Source organism: Panthera pardus, unplaced genomic scaffold (assembly GCF_024362965.1).
Source record: "Panthera pardus isolate Hobbes unplaced genomic scaffold, ASM2436296v1 HiC_scaffold_11, whole genome shotgun sequence".
NCBI classification, from domain to species: domain Eukaryota; kingdom Metazoa; phylum Chordata; class Mammalia; order Carnivora; family Felidae; genus Panthera; species Panthera pardus.
Genome location: NW_026526666.1, coordinates 6855064 through 6876125, shown reverse-complemented (window position 1 = coordinate 6876125; position 21062 = coordinate 6855064).

Genomic DNA, 21062 nt, shown 5'->3' with positions numbered 1-21062 from the left:
GGGTAATAAAATATAATTTATAACTGGTAGGTTCAGTGACCAGAGAGAGTGATAAAATTCGAAACCCAAAGCATTGGTATTCAGTACCTTTTGCTTTTCCGCTGTGTAATCTAGTTTACAGCAAAGCGAAGATGGGTCACTTGGGGCTCCTATAGTTACCATTTATGCCTCAGAAAATAATTTCTAATGATTGAGGCAGGGTAAATAAATAGAAGAGCAATAAAGCTCAAGGTAGATGCGATGTTTAGATCGCATCAGAAACTACGCATATGCTAACTAACATAAAATGCGTTTTGTTCCTTTAAAAAATTCTGCCATTCTGCCACAGTGACTCAATATAATAAACGCAAACGTGTAATAATATACTTACTATATGCATAATGAAAAATATGTCAATATATAGAAAATTTGTAAGCTTCGAATGAAGTTCCTCAAGTACCGTTCCACACGTGATTTTCTGAATTTTCAAAGTCCCTCCCAAGTTTGGTTTGTTCTCACATCGACAGAATGAAACAGATGACAACGCATCCTCGGGGCGCCTGGGTGGCTCAGTCGGTTAGGCGTGTGACTTTGGCCCAGGTCATGATCTCGCGGTCCGTGAGTTCGAGCCCCGCGTCGGGCTCTGTGCTGACAGCTCAGAGCCTGGAGCCTGCTTGGGATTCTGTGTCTCCCTCTCTCTCTGCTCCTCCCCCGTTCATGCTCTGTCTCTGTCTGTCTCAAATATAAATAAAAACATTAGCAAAAAAACAAAAAACAAGACGATGCATCCTGAATTTTCATGTAACATTTAAAATAATAATAGTTTACACTTTATAGTGAATTGCAGCCTATGATCTTCACCATAACCCTGTGAGGCAGGTAGACTTTACAGAGGAGTTAACTGACTCAACAGGATTAAATGACTCGCCCAAGCACATCCAGCCGGTAAATGAAGTTGACATTCACAATGATGACGGGTAGAAGCTGGTGTGATGCCTGGGGAGGCGAGGCTGGCTGTGCCCTCAGACACCTTATTCCACTGAGTTGTCAGGCTGCAAGATCCGTCCCTAGCTTGTCAACGTTCCAAAATTTTGCCAGCAAAGTCAGTTGAAGGGCCCAAACCAAACCCACAAAGGATTGAAGTCTCCACCAGAAGACTGGTAAAGTTGTTGTGAGAAACATTACTGCCACGAGCACCAGACAGAAGGCAGTTGCTGGTATAGCAGTGTGCTCCCTCCACGTGGGCAGAGTTACATGGGAAGACGAACACAATCCTGAGATTGAAGGCTGGGCATGAAGGGAGAGGAGGGGGCAGATGGTAGGACTGGGCGAGGAGAAAAATGACGTGTATTGACACGCACAGTGTGCCTATCAGTGTTATTATCAATTGCGTTATTACCAGTACTTGTTATCATCTGTCCTGTTCTAGAAGGAGGAAATGTAGTCTCAGAGATGAATTAACTTGCCCAAAGTTGCACACTTAGTATGAGAGCAGGTTTCAAACTCAGGTCTGTCGGCATCCAAGACTCTTGGACCTTCTAGGTGGGAGCACGATAGTAATCATTATCATAGTCACTATGGGATGACGGAGATGTGGAAGGAGGCGGGGAGAGGAAAAAAGAAGGTGAGAGGGAGGAAGGAGGAAAAGGAGGAGAGATAGGATGGAGAGGAGGAGGAGAAAGAGAAGGGATGGAAAAAGGAAGGAAAGTGGAAGGGGAAGAGACATAGGGGAAGGAGAGGGAGGGCCAGAAATCTAGACTCTAATTAAAATGGATCTCATTACCTTCTGGGGACACCTCACAGAACTCAAGAATGGGCAATTGTCAGGACAGGGTTGAGAGACTACTGCTCTGCTTGGTCTGTGCTACCTTAAGGAGCAGGGCTGTTCTGGGGGAGGAGGTGAGGGAGAGCGGGGAGGAGGGAGAGCCAGGCAGGCATTGCAGCAGCTTCCATTTGTGACTGGGCTAATCTGCCCTTTGGGGATTTGCAGAATAACCAATTACAAGGGGCAAATTCTAGCCCATATCACTCAGGAGTGGCTACTGTATCACTAGACCACTCATTTGGGATCCTGGCCTCACTGTTTCTTTTCTAATTCACTACATCATCACTTAAACTCTCTGAACCTCAGTTTCCCCGTCTGTAAAATGGAACTAAAACTACTTGCCTACTTTCCTTATAATACTTTTATTTACACATTTCTTTAATTCAAGTATAACTAACATACAGTGTTATATTACTTTCAGGTGCACAATATAATGATCCAACAGTTGTATACATGTCTCCCAGCTTATCAAGGTAAGTGTACTTTTAACTCCCTTTATCTGTTTCACCCATCCCCCAGCCACCTCCCCCGGCAACCACCTGTTTGTTGTCTGTATTTAGGGGTCTGTTTCTTATTTGTCTCTTTTCTTTGTTTTTTTTTTTTTTTTCTTAAATTCCACGTATGAGTGAAATCGTATGGTATTTTTCTTTCTCTGACTTATTTCACCTAGTATTACACCCCCTAGGCCCATCCAGGTTGTTGCAAATGGCATGATTTCATTCTTTGTTATGGCGAATAATATTCCGTTGTATACCACATCCTCTTTATCCATTCATCTAATGACGGACATCGGTTGCTTCCATATCTTGGCTATTGTAAATAATGCTGCAATAAACATAGGGGTGCACATGTCTTTTGAATTAGTGTTTTCGTTTTCTTTGGGTAGAGAGCCAGGTCTCTGGTAATTCTATTTTTAATTTTTTGAGGAATATCCATACTGTCTTCCACAGTGGCTAAGCCAATGTGCATTCCCACCAACAATGCGTGAGTGTTCCTTTTTCTCTACATCCTCACCAACACTAGTTAGTTCTTGTGTCTTTGATTGTAGCCATTCTGACCGGTGGGAGGTGATATCTCATTGGGGTTTTGATTTGCATTTCCCTGATGATTAGTGATGTTGAGTATGTTTTCGTGTGCTTTTTGGCCACCTGTACGTCTTCTCTGGAAAAATGTCTATTCAGTTCCTTTGCCCATTTTTAAATTAGATTAGTTGGGGGTTTTTTTGTTTTTTTTTTTTTTTTTGGTGTTGAGTTGTTTTTATATATCTTGGATATTATATATTTTGGATATATATTTTGGATTTTATATATTTTGGATACTATATATTTTGGATATATATTTTGGATTTTATATGTTTTGGAGATTTTATATATTTTGGATATTAACCACTTATTGGATATAGCATTTGCAAATATCTTCTTCCATTCAGTGGGTTGTCTTTCGGTTCTTTTGATGGTTTCCTTTGCTGTGTATAAGCTTTTTATTTCAGTGTAGTCCCAGTAGTTTAATTTTGCTTTCGTTTCCCTTGCCAAGGGAGACATATCTAGAAAATTGTTGCTACAACTGATGTCAAATAGACTACTGCCTGTGCTCTCTTCAAGGAATTTTATAGTTTCAGGTCTCACATTTAAGTACGTAATCCATTTTGAGTTGATCATTGGGTATGGTGTAAGAAAGTGGTCCAGTTTCCTTCTTTTGCATGTAGCTGTCCAGTTTTCCCAACACCATTTATTGAAAAGACTGTCTTTTTCCCTTTGCATATTCTTGCCTCCTTTGTCAAAGATTAATTGACCACTTAATTGTGGGTTTATTTCTGGTCTTTATATTCTGTTCCACTGACCTATGTATCTGTTTTTATGCCAGTACCATACTGTTTTGATTACTACAGCTTTGTGGTAGATCTTGAAATCTGGGATTGTGATACCTCTGGCTTTGCTCTTCTTTTTCAAGATTGCTTTGGCTATTTGAGGTCTTTTGTGGTTGCCTGGAAATGTTGGGATTATTTGTTCTAGTTCTGTGAAAAATGCTGTTGGTATTATGATAGGGGTTGCATTAAATCTGGAGATTGCTTTGAGTAGTATGGACATTTTAACAATTTTCATTCTCCCAATCTATGATCAGAGAATATCTTTCCATTTGTTTGTGTCATCTTCAATTTCTTTTATCGATGTTTTATAGTTTCTGGAGTACATGTCTTTGATATTCTTGGTTAAGTTTATTCCTATGTATTTTATTATTTTGGTGCAATTGTGGATAAAATTGTTTTCTTAATTTCTCCTTCTGCTACCTCGTTGTTAGTATACAGCAATGCAACAGATTTCTGTATGTTAATTTTGTATACTGTGACTTTACTCAATTCATTTATCAGTTCTAGTAGTTTTGCTGGAGTCTTTGCTGCTTTTCTATAGGTGGTGTCATGTCATCTGCAAATAATGAAAGTTTTACTTCTTCCTGACCAATGTGGACATCTCTTATTTTATTTAAATATCTCTAAGTTCTTATTTCTCTTATTCTTGTCTCTTTTTTATTTTCTTGTCTGGTTGCTATGTCTAAGACTTCCAGTGCTATGTGGAATCAAAGTTGTGAGAGTGAAGGGGTGCCTGGGTGGCTCAGTCGGTTAAGCATCTGACTCTTGATTTTGGCTCAGGTCATGATCTCATGGTTGTGAGACGGCACCGTGTTGGGCTCCATGATGAGCGTGGAGCCTGCTTGGGATTCTCACTCTCCCTCTGTCCCTGCACTTCCTCCACTCACTCTGTCTCTCTGTCTCTCTCTCTCTCTAAAAATAAGTAAATAAACTTGGGGCATCTGGGTGGCTCAGTCGGTTAAGCATCTGACTTCGGATCAGGTCATGATCTCACTGCTTGTGTGTTCAAGCCCCGCATCGGGCTCTGTGCTGACAGCTCGGAGCCTGGAGCCTGCTACGGATTCTGCGTCTCCCTTTCTCTCTGCCCCTTGCCTGCTCTCTCTGTCTCTCAAAAATAAGCAAACATTAGAAAAAGAATAAATAGATAAATAAATAAATAAATAAATAAATAAACTTATAAAAAAAAAAGTGCTGAGAGAGAGTGGATATTCTTGTCTCATTCCTGGTCTTAGAGGAAAAGCTCTCAATTTTTCACCACTAACTATGATGTTAGCTGCAGAGTTTTCATACATTTATTAACGTTTACATTTATTATGTTGAGGTCTGTTCTCGCTAAACCTACTTTGTTGAGAGTTTTTATCATGGATGGATGTTGTACTTTGTCAAATGCTTTTTCTGCATCTATTGAAATGCTCGTATGGTTTTTGTCCTTTGTCTTGTTAATGTGATGTATAGATTGATTTGTGAATATTGAACGAACCACTCTTGAACTCCATACCTGGAATAAATCCCACTTGACCATGATGAATGATTTTCTTAATGTATTGTTAGATTTGATTTGCTAATAGTGTGTTGAGAGGATGTTTGTATCTATGTTCATCAGAGATATTGGTCTGTGGGTTTCTTGTTTTGCAGTGTCTTTTTCAGGTTTGAATACCACATATTTCTTAAGTACTTGGCAGGTGCCAGAACTATGCTCAGTGCTCTCTTTACAGGCACCATTGTTTTTAATACTTAATAACAAGCTTATGATTCATAATATAAATTACGATTATGTTTGTTTCCGAAGTGATTAAAATGAGGCTTAGCAAGGCTAAGTATCTTGCCTGACGTGGTCCTATTGTTATACCTGTTATAAAAACCTGAAAGATTTGGACTCATGTTTTTTGACCCAAAGAGTATCTTTAAAAAAAAAAAAAATCCTGGTCCCTGGGAACCCTGGAATCTCATGAGGAGTAAAGCATTTGTTTGGTCTCACCTAGATGCTGCCTCTTCAGAGGGTGTAAAAAACCCACATTAAAGGCCAGGTTGGTCCCCTTTGAATCTTGGCTTCCTGACTGGCGGCATCAGTGAATTTATTTAGGGATTTGAATGATGCCCTCTGAAATGTGGTCCTTTCTAGAGGTGCCCTGCTGTAGCGGAGTGGCTCTGCCGGACAACAAGTGGTTCAGGATTTGATTTAAACTTTTTTTTAAGTTTATTTATTTATTTTGAGAGAGAGAGAGAGTGCACGTGCAAGCGGGGGAGGAACAGAGATAAAGGGAGAGAGAGAATGAACCCCTAGCAGGCTCTGCACCGTCAGCGCAAGAGCCTGATGTGGGGCTCGAACTCACAAACCGTGAGATCATGACCTGAGCTGAAATCAAGAGTCAGACGCTTCACCGACTGAGCCACCCAGGCACCCCCAGGACTTGTATTTAAAGTTTAAAAAAAAAAAATTTTTTTTTAATCTTTATCGATTTTTGAGAGAGAGAGACAGCATGTGAGCAGGGGGAGAGCAGAGAGAGAGGGAGACACAGAATCTGAAGCAGGCCCCGGGCTCTGAGCCGTCAGCACAGAGCCTGACATGGGGCTCGAACTCACAAACTGTGAGATCGTGCCCTGAGCTGAAGTCGGACGCTCAACCTGCTGAGCCACCCAGGTGCCCCTGGATTTAAAGTTTTAAGAAAACTTTTTGAAATTCTTTTTTTCTTTTCAGTGTGGCATAAATATTGCATTACTGATGTATAATTTGATGAGTAGTAATAGGGGACCGGTATCCCTTTTCCTTTTGTAATTTTATAGCTTCCACATTATTTTTTAGAGGTTTGAATATATCATCTCTTCAGGACCCTGTAGATTTTAATTACCAAAACGGCCACATAAGTTTTTACAAAAAGCAGAGTGACCTTATTTTATAGCTGAAACAAAGCCCAAAGCTTGGTCCCAGCAGCAGGCAGTTAATAGGTCATTCCATAAAGATTTATATATACTTTGTGGACAGAGAAGAATTTCAAATAGGGTAAAGTCAAACTATAGACTCACTTATCTTTAATCACTTTGGGCACGTTAAGATTTACTTCAATTAGGGACTGTATTCTGGCTAAATGAGGTTTGTTTTTATGAAGACTCTGAAAAACACTGCCATTAAACAATTTAGAGAATAGTAAATTCAGCAACTAATGTTGATCTACCTGCAGGGAAACAAAACCACCGCGTTTTCTTTTGTTTTAGCACGAAGGTAGCTTTGCCACGAGACTAGAGAAACACGCAGTGTTTCATAATTGTATTTATGCACCTGACATAAGAAAATATTCCTCCAAAGTGAAAGCAAAAATCTTGGGCAGAAATAGCTGGGCGTTGGAGGGAGGTGGGTATGTGTGCAGGGGAGAGAGAGAGGGTGAGGGGCTGTCTTCCATTATCTCTCGGAATTAGCAATAGCTAAACCTCAACCTATCTTTCAGCTCACTTTGCTGCTGTGCAATTCTGAAGAGGAAAAAAAAAATCTGTGATTAAAATCCTCAATCTCAGCATCCCTATTCCCACACCCGCTATTCTTTTCCCTCACAAAAAAATCGGTTGCCAGTGCCTTTGCTATGATCCTTCCTTATGTGGGTTTCCTCTCTGGAATAACAGCTAAATCAGGAAAAGGTCTTGGCCACAGCTCACTGCTTCAGCGACTACCTCGAGGCCAGCTGGGGACCGACAGTCTCAGACACCCGGCCAGTTGCCACAGATGCAATTGCTTTGAAAACCAGGTTCCCGTCACCGCTAACCTCATGCAGAAAAAATGAAAATGGGAAACGCAGTGATATTTTATTCAGTTTCCTCCTGCTCATTCTAGGAAATAGAACCGAGGCAACATATGATTGGAATAAAATGAGTTTTTTCTTAGCAAATAAACATTCCACATGCAGAATCAGTACAAAATGTGGCTTAGAGAGTGTTCTTAAAACATTAAATGGCCATCCTTCGTCTTCCTATCAGTGACGACCCGGGGAAGGGGGGTTGTTGGAAATGGTTGACATTTAGAGAATGGGCCTTCTTATGCTTTTTTTTTTAAGTTTATTTATTTATTTTTGAGAGAGAGAGAGAGAGAGCAGAAGCTGGGGAGGGGCAGAGAGGAAGTGGGAGACAGAGTCCGAAGCAGGCTCTAGGCTCTGAGCTATTAGCACAGAGCCCGATGTGGGGCTGGAACCCGAGAGCTGTGAGATCATGACCTGAACCGAAGTCGGACGCTTAACAGACTGAGTCCCCATAGACGCCCCTTTATTCTTGTTTTTGAAAACAGCATTGAAGTGTGTAGAAGCCTTAGCATTTATAATTTTGTCATTATAAGTAGAAGTATCATTTAAGCGCGTTTTGGATGGGATATAAGGAAGTGCGGTCATTATGATGCCTTGAGATCTCTTAATTAAGATCACTGGAATTTTCTGCAGTAATCCTTCATCTGCAGTATGAGCCCCAGAGCACCTCTCCTTTTAGGGAGGGAGATCAGGAGAAGCTGGGCCTTAAAGTGGGAAAGACAGGGAGCACACGTGGCAGCTTGCTCCCAGATATAGTCCACACCTTGTGCCCTGACACAGTGAATACACGCCCCTAATAACCTGCCTTATTCCTGGCTCTCTCTCTCCCCCAAAGCTCATGCTATTAGTTAATAGACTCTTTCATATGCCCGAGTGGCTGTGTCCCCTCCGTGCTGGGGCATGCAGGCCTAAAGAAGCAGAGAGAGGAGTTAACCCCGTTGTAATCCTGCCATGAAATCACAGGATTCTCTTCACTGTGGGAAGGGCAAAGGCCAGTCTCCCTCCCATTCGGATGTCACGTGAACAGTAGTAACCATCCCCCCAGATTCATCAGACTGAGAGAGAGAGAGACACTGCTTAGCTCAGGGACTGGAAAAGCTGTGCCTCAGGGGACCAGAATGACACGGGAAGTCAGGAGGGGGCTGGACCTGCCAGGCTAGTGGGAGAGAAGCCTGTAATCTCAGGGGGCAGTTCGGTGGCTTTGAGTGCAGGCTGTGGGGTCAGACAGACTGGTTCCTACTAAGCAGTTGATTGTGGGCACATTTGGGAACCTCTACAGTTTCAGCCTTGAGTTTCCTTATCTCCAAAATGGAAATAATTATTCTGACAATTATAAGAGATAACGTGTACTGATCGCCTGGCGTGCGGTAAACGCTCAATAAATGGTAGATATTACTATCATCGAAAGCAAAACAGAGTCCTGATATATGCAGGCCAAACCGTTATGCTGCATACCTTAAACGTATAGGGTGATACGTGCCAATCATTTCTCCACGACACTGGAGGCAACTGAATAAATAAATTTTAAAAATTCTAACACATTATTTTAAAAAAATACAGATGTTTTTCAAAGGGCATCTGATGTGTGACTGATGGTTCTTTTGCCCCCGAGTCCAGGTCCCTGGATGGGCAAGGAGAGGGGCCACCTTTAGCTGGACCTTCTGGCTTTTACTTGAGCTCTGCAAATGTTGATTTTGCATCGGACTGATTTCTGTGGGGAGGACTGGTGTGAAAGTAGGCTGAGCTCTCCGTTGGCCGTTTTCTCTTTATGCTGTACCTGGTCTGTACAAGTGGTCTAATGAATATTAATGAGTCAGTATTAATAAACGTCTACCTGAGAGAATTGCAGAGTGGTGGCCTCTGACCTTTCATCCCGTCTCCCCTGTTTTCTGGGGTTTTGATAGTGACAATTATGGTTGTAACGTCCATTTTTATTAAATAAGGAAAGAGACAGAATTAAGAAAATGAAAGGCTTGGGTGCACTTGGCTGTGCTGCTTGCTTAAACGCATATGAACTGTTACCATTAACTTTGTCCTGGGCACCGCGCCAGCTGCTCTGTTCTTTAGCCACTGCAAGAACCTAAGAGGAAGTGATTTTTGTGCTGAGGATCAGAGACGTCAAGTAGCCTGCTCCGAGTTACACAGCCACAAGGGGCAGAGTCCCGGTCCATCCACGGCAAGATCTAACTATTCGCTCCTTGCGTGTTTGTGGAGAACCTGCTCCGTGTTATTCAGGGCGCTGGGTGCCGAGGACATAATGGGGAGCCGGATAGACTCAGTCCTGACCCTCACAGAGCTTCCGGCCTTGTGAGAAAGGCTGACAGATACAAAGGCAATTTTAAGTCCATGGCCAAAAACACAGGGTGCGGGGAGGCAGAGGCCCCTGCTTAAAGCCCGGGGGCCAAAAGAACCAGGCATGCTCGGGGAACTTTAAGGAATTCACCGAGATGTTAAGGGTTACGGTATCAATAATGGCACAGGCAGAGGACTGGGGGCTCTTGTGGAAGGGACCCACTCTAGTGAGACTGAGTTTGAGCCGATTTCACAAAATCGTGTTGTCAGACTCTGGTGTTTCCCAAGGCAGTGATAATAGCCTCTCAGGATGATAATGTTTTTTTCTACTAGGATTTTCCAAAACAGAGTGGGACTCAAGGTTTCTCCGTGGCTGTTCCACGTTCTTATGTCTCAATATGAGTGGAGGGGCAGCCCTGACTGGTTCGCGGCACATCAGATTCACTAAGGGAATGATCGCAACCAGACACATGTGTGTGTGGACTCAGGGCAAAGTCCTGATGTCTCAGCAGTTCTTGGGGTGGGGGTGGGGCATGCACAACATCTCTCCTGAATAACGCCCATTGATCCTGTGCACCTAACACTTTGTGCCAGGCTGTGTTCGTTTTCTTTTCTCTTTTTTGAATTTTAGTTTTGAGAGAGAGAGAGAGAGCAAGTGTGGGCAAGTGAGCATGGGCAGGGGGAGGGGCAGAGAGAGAGGGAGAGAGAGAATCCCAAGCAGGCTCTGCAACATGAGGCTTGATCCCATGAACTGCGAGATCATGACCTGGGCCGAAATCAACGGTTGGACGCCTAACTGACTGAGCCACCCAGGCGCCCAGTGCCAGGCTGTGTTCTCGAGTTGCACAAGTACCAATTCACTGAGTCTGTGTCATGACCCTATGAGGTAGGAACAATTACTCCTAATGCTTCCGATGAGGAACCGGAGGCACAGAGAGCTTAAATAAGTAATAAATAAGCTCTATTTGAGCTCATGCAGCAAGCAGGTGCCAGAGCCATTATTTAAACCTGGGGTGGCGTGGCCCTAGAGTCTGTCCTCTTGTTCACAGACTTTCTCCCTCCCCCCTCCAACTGCTGGGATTGTATTAGACTTGCCCAAAGCTCATGAAATCATCTGTGCAAATTATGAAAGACAAGCCGTAGTGCCTTTCTCTGGCAGTATATGAATTAAAACCATTTATGGGCAATCTCATGGATAAATCTACCGCCACCCACACCCGCCCCCAGTGCTTTTGACTCATCACCTCTATACCTTCACCAAACAACCAGACATTGTCAAGCTGGTTGCCCTCAGTGGAGCAGTAAGCAAAGACATCTCGCTGGAACCTTGAAGGTGTTTTTTTTTTTTTTTTTTTTTTTCACCCAAGCCTTAACCGTGTTTTCTCCTTAGAGAGCTCCAGAAAGACTCAGCCTAAGGTGGATAGTGGTGACACTCTAGCAGTCCTTTGTCCCCAGCAAAGCACCTCAGGGTTCATTACATGACCACATCCTTCTCCAGGAGCTTCTAATGTAGTGGCTCAGGGAAGGGGATGGACACCCACATTGAAAACAACCCTCCATGGGTGATTCTGATATACAGCTAGAATTAAGAACCACTGGAATTGGTCAGTTAGATGGGGGTCATTAATCGGTCTGCTTAACAGAGAAAGGTGAAGAACTCCTCACATCAGTGATGATGATGATGATGATGATGATGATGATAAATCAAATTAGTTGAATGAATGAATTATTCCACAAAGCCTTAGGATGTAAGTGCTCCCAGACTATTTGGCTATTTGATTAGAAATAAATATAGTTCCTTACCTTTGGAGCCACAGTCTCATCACGAGGTCCATCTCTGTTATGGAAAGTTGCAACCTAGGACGTCTGGGTCTCCTATCCATAACTGCCTTGCAGGTCTGTGTCCTTTGGTCCATCTTCCCTCCAGCTTTTATTCAGATTGCTCCCCGTTGTTCTTCTTTCTGTATTTATGCAGTATTTAGTTTGATTGCTTACCTTGGGGCTGGTGGTTACTCTCCAGCCCTGCTTTGATCCGTATAAGGAACTTCTGCTTCTCCTGCTACATCAGCCTAAGTGACCTAAGTCACCCCAGAGACACTGTGACTCTCACATTCCCTGCTGCCTGTAGGAATCTCTGATAGAGAAGTTAGGCAGGAGAGACATTTAGTTTAGATGCAGAGAATGAGTCTGTATGAAATAGCAAAACAGACATTTGAGGAATCTTCATTTTCCCCCAAATCATTTTCCCCCAAATCATAAGATAGGACATTTTGCTGAAAACTGAGAGAAAGCGCTGAAGACCTTTCCAGGTTCCTTGTTATTAGCTTATGATAATGATTGACATTGCTACCGTGGAATGATACATTTTTTTTTCCTGTTGGGTGCTGAGTCCATGTCCAAATCTTGGTGAATCTTTCTGTGCAGTGTGTATAACCGCTGAGCATTATTCACATCTCCTGGTGCATCAGTTCCTGCCTTCCTTCCTTCCCTCCTTCCTTCCATGCGTGTACGTTTGCAGAAAGTACAATGATTTGAACAAAAAACTTGCCACTGACATGAAAACAAAAACAAAAAACCCCTCCGCTTGAACAGATCTAGCTCAACTGGAAATATAAACTATAATTTTATTACGGTGGCCTTGCTGTTTCCGTGTTGTTTGAAACTAACAAGTAGTTACACTTTTTGCAAAATAGCACAGTGTGTCAGGCCTTCAGCTTACATTATAGGGAAGAAGACCCCTCTGCAGCATCTTGATAGCAGGACCTCTGTGATTTTAGCATTTCTCCAGGAAGGGAGAGATGTCCATATAGCATGACAGTAACCAAATCATGCTGTAAGTTGAGTGGTATAGCAAATGACCTTAAAGGAGGAGAGCCCACTTCACTGTGTGGCTTACACTGCCCTGGAATGCAGAGGGCTGCAACTGAAGTAACGTGGTCTGAAGTGAAATTATCCAATAATGGCTTGTAATAAACGGCAGACTCCATGTGTGAAATTTAATGCGATATTCGCCCTCAAATAAAGTGTTAACTTTAAAAATCAGACACAAAAAAGGTTTTGTCTTTTCAGAACACATCCTTGCCGTCACTTAAGGGCCAATACTGGAGTCACACATCTCGTTATGGCTGCATTACAACCAGGAAGCTTCCAGTCTGCAGGCTCCAAGCCGATTCTCTTTAGGGTTCCAAAAGTTTTCTCAGCTCTTTGAGCAGTCCTGTTGTGGATTACAGGCTCAGACTTTGCCCTGTGTGTTAGAATGTTAGCCTGAAATTGCACAACACGTTTGGAACTTTATTCGCCATTTAGAATGGCTGTAAAGTAAATACAAAACCTTAAAATTCATAATTGGAAATCTGTAAGTCCTTTAAACCTTTTTCATGCTTGAAGCTACTAAATTGCCTTTGCAATAATAGCTCCTTAATTTTCAGCATTTATAAGTAACTTCAGTTTGGTTGTATTATATGTACACCTCTCCCAGCTTCAGTCAATGGAAAATCATTGTTCTCTGAAGGATAGACACACATTGTAAACTCAAACATTCGTTTAAGGTAATTAATAACGACCAGAAAAAGGAAAGGAGTTATGTGACATGAAAGCTATAACTCTCTGTAAGAATTCACAGGTCAACGTACTGGATTTACTTGTTTTCAATACCAGCTGTGCACTAAGGAAAGCCATGACTTTTTTGCTACTTTGGTAGTTAGTCTGATAGGTGTGTTTGAAAACCATTATGTATAGGAAAGTGGAAGAATCTGCAATAAAAATAGAATCTTAAAGGACTATTATGTGGAAGTGATTATTTAGAATATACAAAAATTTTTCTGGTGTTGTTAAAGTGTCCAGATTATTGAAACATTCCCTGAACACCAATAGTTAAAAGTGGAATACTTTTTTTTTAAGATTATTTGTTCGAGAGAGAGAGAGAGAGAGAGAGCGAGCACGTGCCCAAGCGGGGGAGGGGCAGAAACAGAGGGAGAGAGAGAATCCCAAACAGGCTCTGTGCTGTCAGTACAGAGTCTGACACGGGGCTTACTCCCACAAACCGTGAGATCATGACCTAAGCTGAAATCAAGAGTCAGATGCTTAGCTGACTGAGACACCCAGGCACCCCAAAAGTAGAATACTTTTGATAGACATTAATTAAAATGGATTTGCATACTCCTTGTATGTTGAATATAATTTAACTTTTTAAAACAAAATTTTTTAAAATGTTTATTTATTTTTGAGAGAGAGAAAGAGAGCAGGAGCAGGGGAGAGGCAGAGAGAGAAGGAGACACAGAATCTGAAGCAGGATCCAGGCTCTGAGCTACAAGCGCGGAACCCAACATGGGGCTCAAACTCACAAACCGTGAGATCATGACCTGAGCCAGAGTGGGATGCTCAACCGACTGAGCCACCCAGGCACTCCTATAATTTAACTTTTTAATGAACCAGCTTCAATGTCAAAATTGTGGGGCTGGGTGTTAAGTGGCATAAAAAGAAACAAGGAAATAATATCTTCTTTCCCCACAAAAAAACCTCCTCTTCCTTTTGATGCCATGCATCATGTTTTCTAGGGCAGGTATATATGTGGGTGCTACCTTTAATCCTCTCCCCTGCCATCCAATCAACTCTGCTATCTGAACGCCTCTCGAAATGTCTGCTCGTGTTCTTCACCAATACCATGACTGTAGTTCAGGCCATTAATATCTCTTGGCTAGATGGTAGAATGAGTTTTTTAAATGGCCTTCCTGCCTTTATGCAGTCTGACCACCCTGAAGTCCACTCTCCCCTTTATAGCCAGAGTGATCCTTCTATAAATGCACATCTGATCTAATCATTCCCTTGTTTAAAACCCTTTAATGGCTTCCTATTGCTCTCAGAATAAAACCCGGCTCCTTAATGTGGCCTCCTTAGAGGCCCTTCATGATACAATCTCTATTACCTCTGTTTTTTGTCTGCTTGATGTAGCTATGTCTGATAGATCGTTAAAATCTCCCACTCAGACAGTGGGCTTGTCAATTTCTCTTTGTACTTCTGGTGGTTTTGCTTTCTGTAATTGAAAGCTATGTTATTAGGTACATTCAACTTCTTGGTAGCGACCCTCTTTATTTCGTTTGGTTTAGAAGACTTTTTTGTCTGATATTATTAATGCTTCATCAGCTTTCTTTTTGATAGCATTTTGATAATTTATCTTTTTTATCCTTTTATGTCCCGTATTTCTGTGGTTTAGTTTTGGGAGTCATTTGCTATCATCAAACCAACTTGATACCCTATCTGTCTTTAATAAGTAATTTAAATCTGTTTAGTTATTCTACTTGCTGATGTATTTGTACTTAATCTTACTATTCCATTTTGTGTGTTTTGTTTGTCATGCCTTTCTTTTCTTTTTTTTCTCCTTCTTTTCCTTCTTTTGAATGATCGGTTTTCTGTATTAAATTTCCCTAATCCTTGGTCATTCTTTTCTCTCTGCAGATTTAGAAGTTCTAGATCAGCTTTTTATTAATATAAAATATCCTATTCAGACAAAGTCATTATGTTTATACCTCTCCCAAACATGACAAGGGATTGAACATGCTTGAACCATCCATTGTACATTTTCTTCCTTCTTCTTATTTTTTTTTTAACACTAAAGTAGTTATTTTTAATTTTACCATCACCTTTTATTAATTCCTTCCCTCACCAGTATCTCTTGAACCCAGTGCTTTCCCTCTGGGCTTATTTTTTTCTCACCGGGAAAGGGGAAAGGACATTCTTCAGTTCTTTTGGGACAGGTCTGTGGGTGGTAGATTCTGTTAGTCTTTTACAATTGAAAATGTCTTTGTCTTGACGTCTCCCTTAAATGGAAATCTAATTCTTGCATGATAGTGTTCCATTTAACTTTTAAGATATTTCATTGTTTTCTTGTTTCTGTTGCTTTTGAGAAGTCTAGTTATATTCTCTTTGTAGATAACCAATGTTTTCCCTTTGGTAATTTGAGATTTTATCTTCATCCTCATTGCCCTGTGGTTTCACTCTAATGCGACAGAAGTATGAGTTTACTTTCATTTATCTTGAGCGGTACACACGGTATTCTGATGTTTTGATTAGAAAATCTTCAATCATTTCTTCTTCTTCTTCTTTTTAATAGCAGTTTCTCCACTCTGCCCTTCAGTTTTCAGTTTTTCCTTCTGGAACTCCTATTAGACATATGTTGGAGCCACTCCATAGAAAACCCCATGAATCTTAATTTTTTTTGTTCACATTTCAAAATCTCTTTATATTTCTATACTGTGTTCTGGGTGAATTATTCAGTACATGCCTTTAATTCATTACTTTTTCTCTTCAACTTTGACCAGCTCCAGACTTAATGTCATCTATTGATTTTCTTGTTTCAGTGACCATACTTTTATATTTAAGATTTCTATTTGTTCTATTTCACATTTATCTGTTATTTATTCAGCTTGCATTTGTTCCCTAATTTCTTGTCCTTTAAAAATGTCCCTAATTTCTGGGCACCTGACTGGCTCAGTCAGTTAAGAGTCTGACTTCAGCTCTGGTCATGATCTTGCAGTTCCTGACTTTGAGCCCCGTGGTAGGTTCTGTGCTGACAGCTCAGAGCCTGGGGCTGCTTCGCATTCTGTGTCTCCTTCTCTCTGCACCTCCCCAGTTCATGCTCTGTCTCTCAAAAATAAATAAGCATTAAAAAAATTAAAATAAAATAAAAAAATAAAAAGTCCCTAATTTCTTGTCATTTATCTCTTTGAGAATGCAAAAAATATTAATATTTTAATATTATATTTATTTTATTAATATTTATTTTAATATTTACTATTTTAATAATTAAGTTCAATAAAGTTAATTTTATCTAGCGTAAATTCATGTTCTGAGTGGGGCTCTTGGGTGGTTCAGTTGGTTGAGCGTCTGACTTCGGCACAGGTCATGATCTCGCTGTCTGTGAGTTCAAGCCCTGCGTTGGGCTCTGTGCTGACAGCTCAGAGCCTGGAGCCTGCTTTGGATTCTGTGTCTCCCTCTCTCTCTGCCCCTCCCCTGCTCATGCTCTGTCTCTCTCTGTCAAAAATAAATAAACATTAAAAAAAAATTCCTGTTCTGAGTGTTCATTCTTTTGGTCATTTTTCTCAGTGTTAGATATGGATATGTGCTTGGAACTTGGTGGTCAGGCTCATATTGAGTGGGAAGTTTTTATTTGCTGTTTTCTGTTTTAGGTTAGTGTCGGGTTCCCCTCCCCACCCTTTCACTTACCCTGTGCTCACCCTTCTATGTTCAGTGACTTTTGCCTCCACCTGCCTCCCTGGATCTCCATTCTAGAATCGGGTCTACTGCTGGCATTTTGATGTTTCTACCCGACAGTGATATTGGGGCTATTGCAGAACCAGTCCCTTGGCCACCTGCTTGGCTTGGTTCCTGATTCCAAGGCTGTGTCTTTGTCCTTCTGCTTCCCCAGGCCGTGGGTTGGCAGCAGTTTATTTTCAGCCTTCTTTCATGAGCTCCTGATTTCAAGAACCAAGCCTGGCTTCTGTCTTCCACCTTGTTTGGAGCATCTTTAGTTCCTGTCACCTTGCAGGAGACAAAAATCTTGGCTTTCAAACCTGAGACCCCAGTAGGCCTGTGGCTTCAGACTTGCTAAGTGCTTTCTGCAGACATTTTTATTCCATCTCTGATCTATGAAAGGGGTTATTTGTTTCTGAGCCTGGTTATACCTTTCCGGTTTTCTCTTTCTATATTTTAATTATCATTGCTATTTGTGTGGAGTAAAGGGAATGGATCAAAGCATGACCTTACTGCACCAACTTGACCAGAAGTCCTTCTGCGTTTACCTCTCTGGATTTATCTCTCACCATCCCTCACTCTAGGTTCTAGCCATAAATTCATTACTTTAGAGGATCAATAAATTGCATACCCTTTCTCCCCACCCCGCCCCCCGGCTTTTGGATGAAGTAAGACATAGGGGACGGTCAGGTGGAGATTGAAAAAAAAATGCCAGCTTTATTACAAGATAAGCTAATAAAGAGCAAGGTTCTCGATCTGTAACCCAAAAGGGCTTGCTGACATTCTGTACCAGCTTCTAGCTCCCACAGAATTTAGCCTCCACACAACATACCAAAGGTGAAAGTTGGGTCTGCAAAGCAGACACGTTTACCCAAGATCACCGTCTGCACTGTCTGTGGCAGAAAGAGAACAAGAGAACGAGTCCTCAGTAATTGAGGCCTTTTAATAGATTAGCTCCAGCCAGTAAAGAACAATATACAAGCCACAGAACGTAATGGTACTCGCCAATCAAGAAACTCACTCCTGAGTGTGAAGGATAGCTATGTAAGGAGCCAAAAGTCATATTCTAATGGAACACTCTCCTACCCACCCCCTGTAAAGATATGCCCCTAAAACATGCCATGTTCTTCCTCCTTCCCTCATGTCTTTTTACAGGCTCTTCCCACTTCTTCCATCTGCCAACTCCTTCTCCTCCTGATGCCTATGGTAAAACCATAGGTAATATTTACTGAATCCCCACTATAGGGAAGTACAACCCTATGAGGTTTGTGTTTTAAATGTAATCTTATAGATGGAGAAACTAAGCATAAGGAAGGATTCCAATGTTTCCAAGATCACGCAGGTATGATGGCGGAAGCAGGATTGGGCCCAAGATTCTTTTAGTTACAGAGCCTATATGCCTTTCATTATATGCAGCTGCCTTCCATATTTTATTCATCTTGCGATATTTAGAACACAGCATAGCACCAGTAGAGAGTGGATGCTCAATAATATTTAATGAATGAATGTATAAATCAATGAAACATAGTCTCAAGTTAACTGCCTTGAGTGGATTAAAAACAACTTTAATATGAGGATTTATAAAGAATGCTTAACTTCCTTTGGCATCAGACTGCGTTTTATCAAGGTGGATGAGAGCATCCACTTGGAAGTCTTCTCTAGTGGCTGCTAGGCTCTGCTGTCACTCCTGTCCACCCCTTTCGATTTTAGGTCTTCTCCTCCAGCTCTTCAAGAAGACAGTTGTTGTCTCTTGGTTCTATCTCACTTTTGTCCCTGGCCCAAGCCTGCTGGCCTCCCGAAAGAGTGATCCTTTACACTGGTAAAACTACTGATGCTTTGTCACATACAGCCTCCATACGGTACCTCCATGCAGACATGCTGTGTATTAGCCAAGACTCTACACTGCAAGCCACAGACACTAATTCTGATGAGAAAAGAAATGTGTAAGAAATGAGAAAAGCTTGGGTAACTGAGACGTTCAAAGGATGAACTAGCCTTAGATATGGCTGGATACAGAGCAGAAGTAATTTATATGAGCCCAGTGAAGCTTAGGCTTCTGGGTTCCTCCTTGCTAGGCCCTTTCTTGGGCTCTGGGAGAGGTCCCAGCAACGTGTTTAAATAGTCATAGGTTTTTCTAAAATTAGAAGATCTCACTTTCCCAGTTCAAGAGTACTGAGGGATTAGGGCCAGGCAGCTAAGCTATTGATTGGAAGAGTAGGCAGGGAAGGGGTCTGGATAAGTGGCAGGAAAAAGCAGCAACTATTGCATAGTCTGCTCCCTAGGTTGGAACACCACCCTTCTCTCCTCCTGGTTACTTAAAGGCTCAGTTCAGGTGGCACTTGATTCAGGAACCTTCCCTGATGCACTCCCAATCTCTCCCCCCCCCCCCCCCCGTGCCTTTTGAGTGATCCCACAAACCCCTGGGGCTTTATTCTAATATAATTCTCCCCGGTTTGTAATTGTCAATGTTCAGCTATCTCCCCATACCAGACTGGGAGCTCACTGAAATAGGGATTCTGATTTAATTTTCCAAATCTCTAGCACCTCATAGGGGATGTCACACAGTAGTCCTTCAACAAATGTGTCTTTTATAAACAGATGAGCCGCAAAGACTTTGGCTCTGGTGAGGCAGCTGAAGCTTTTATGGCTTTGCTGATTTTTCATAGAGCTAACTTGAGAGTTTCGTAACATTGAACTTGAGTTTATCCCTACCCTCTGAGGAAAAAAGCTTCACAGAACAATGCAAGAGCAGAAAGAACAGGCTCTCTATGCATTTAGTGGTCATATCTGATGATTTCTTCTCTAACATCTTTCTTGGATACTTTGGGAACCGGGTGAAACTACAAAGGAACAGGTTATTTAAGTAAACCAAAAGCCTCTTTTTGCATATCAGGTATATGCATATATATTTTTTCTTTTTTCTTTTTCTCTAGCATATAACCTCAATTTCAATGAAAACAGAGCTAGATGGTATTTGTGTGTGTGTGTGTGTGTGTGTGTGTGTGTGTCTGCATATAATAGGTGTTAAGATTGTTTTGATAATGGAAAACTTAACAGATGACTGAACAAAGACAAATAATTTTTACAGTGTAATATGTAGGTGGATCTTAGCAATGGTCCTATAAGTCCAAAATATGTAGGGATAAATTTTGTTTCACTAGGAATGTAAGAAGTCATCTTTACTAAAATATCAATTAATGTATATGGATTTATAAAAGGGAAATCATCACTTTATCTGACACTTTGGAATCTCGTTTATATCTCTGATCAAAGTAGAACTACTCTTTGAAAATAAGATAGTCTCTTTGCACTCTCTAGACTGAAATCCTTCCCTGTAACATATATTTACATATATTTCATGTACTCTCTGCTTTCTGTTGATTTCCCCAGATGTGTTTTAACCTTGATACAACGGAGTCCATCTATTTGAAACCTGACCTCAACTTTCTCAAGTACCAGTTTCTTTAACATTATTTATTTAATAATAAAAGCAGCCCAAACAGAACACAGGGGGAAAATCATACGTAATACCAACATCCTAACACAACAGCTATAATTATTTTTCAAATCTTACCTTTTAATCTTTTATTTTATATACTTGTAATCATAATTTATGAATTAAATTTGCAACTTGCTTTAAAAATCCCCACAAAACAATCCTGCTGCTTTTACAACTTATTGAAAGGGACCTAGTCTCTAGAAGAGAATACATGCACACACTAAATATATATATCTAATTTTTTTACACACTATTTTTTGATGCTTGTAATTATAACTGATAGTATTCTCAATGCCTTTAGAATTGCAGACTGCGTTTAGACATCTGTAATAACCCCTAATTTATTTTATTATTTTTTTATTTTAGGGAGAGAGTGAGAGAGTGTGCTAGTTGGGCAGGGGTGGGGGTCGGAGAGGGAGAGAGAGAATCTCAAACAGGCTCCATGCTCAGTGCAGAGTTTGATGGAGGGTTCCATCCCACAACCCTGGGATCATGACCTGAGACAAAATCAAGAGTTGGATGCTCAACTTACTGAGCCACCCAGGTGCCCCTAACCCTGAATTTAAA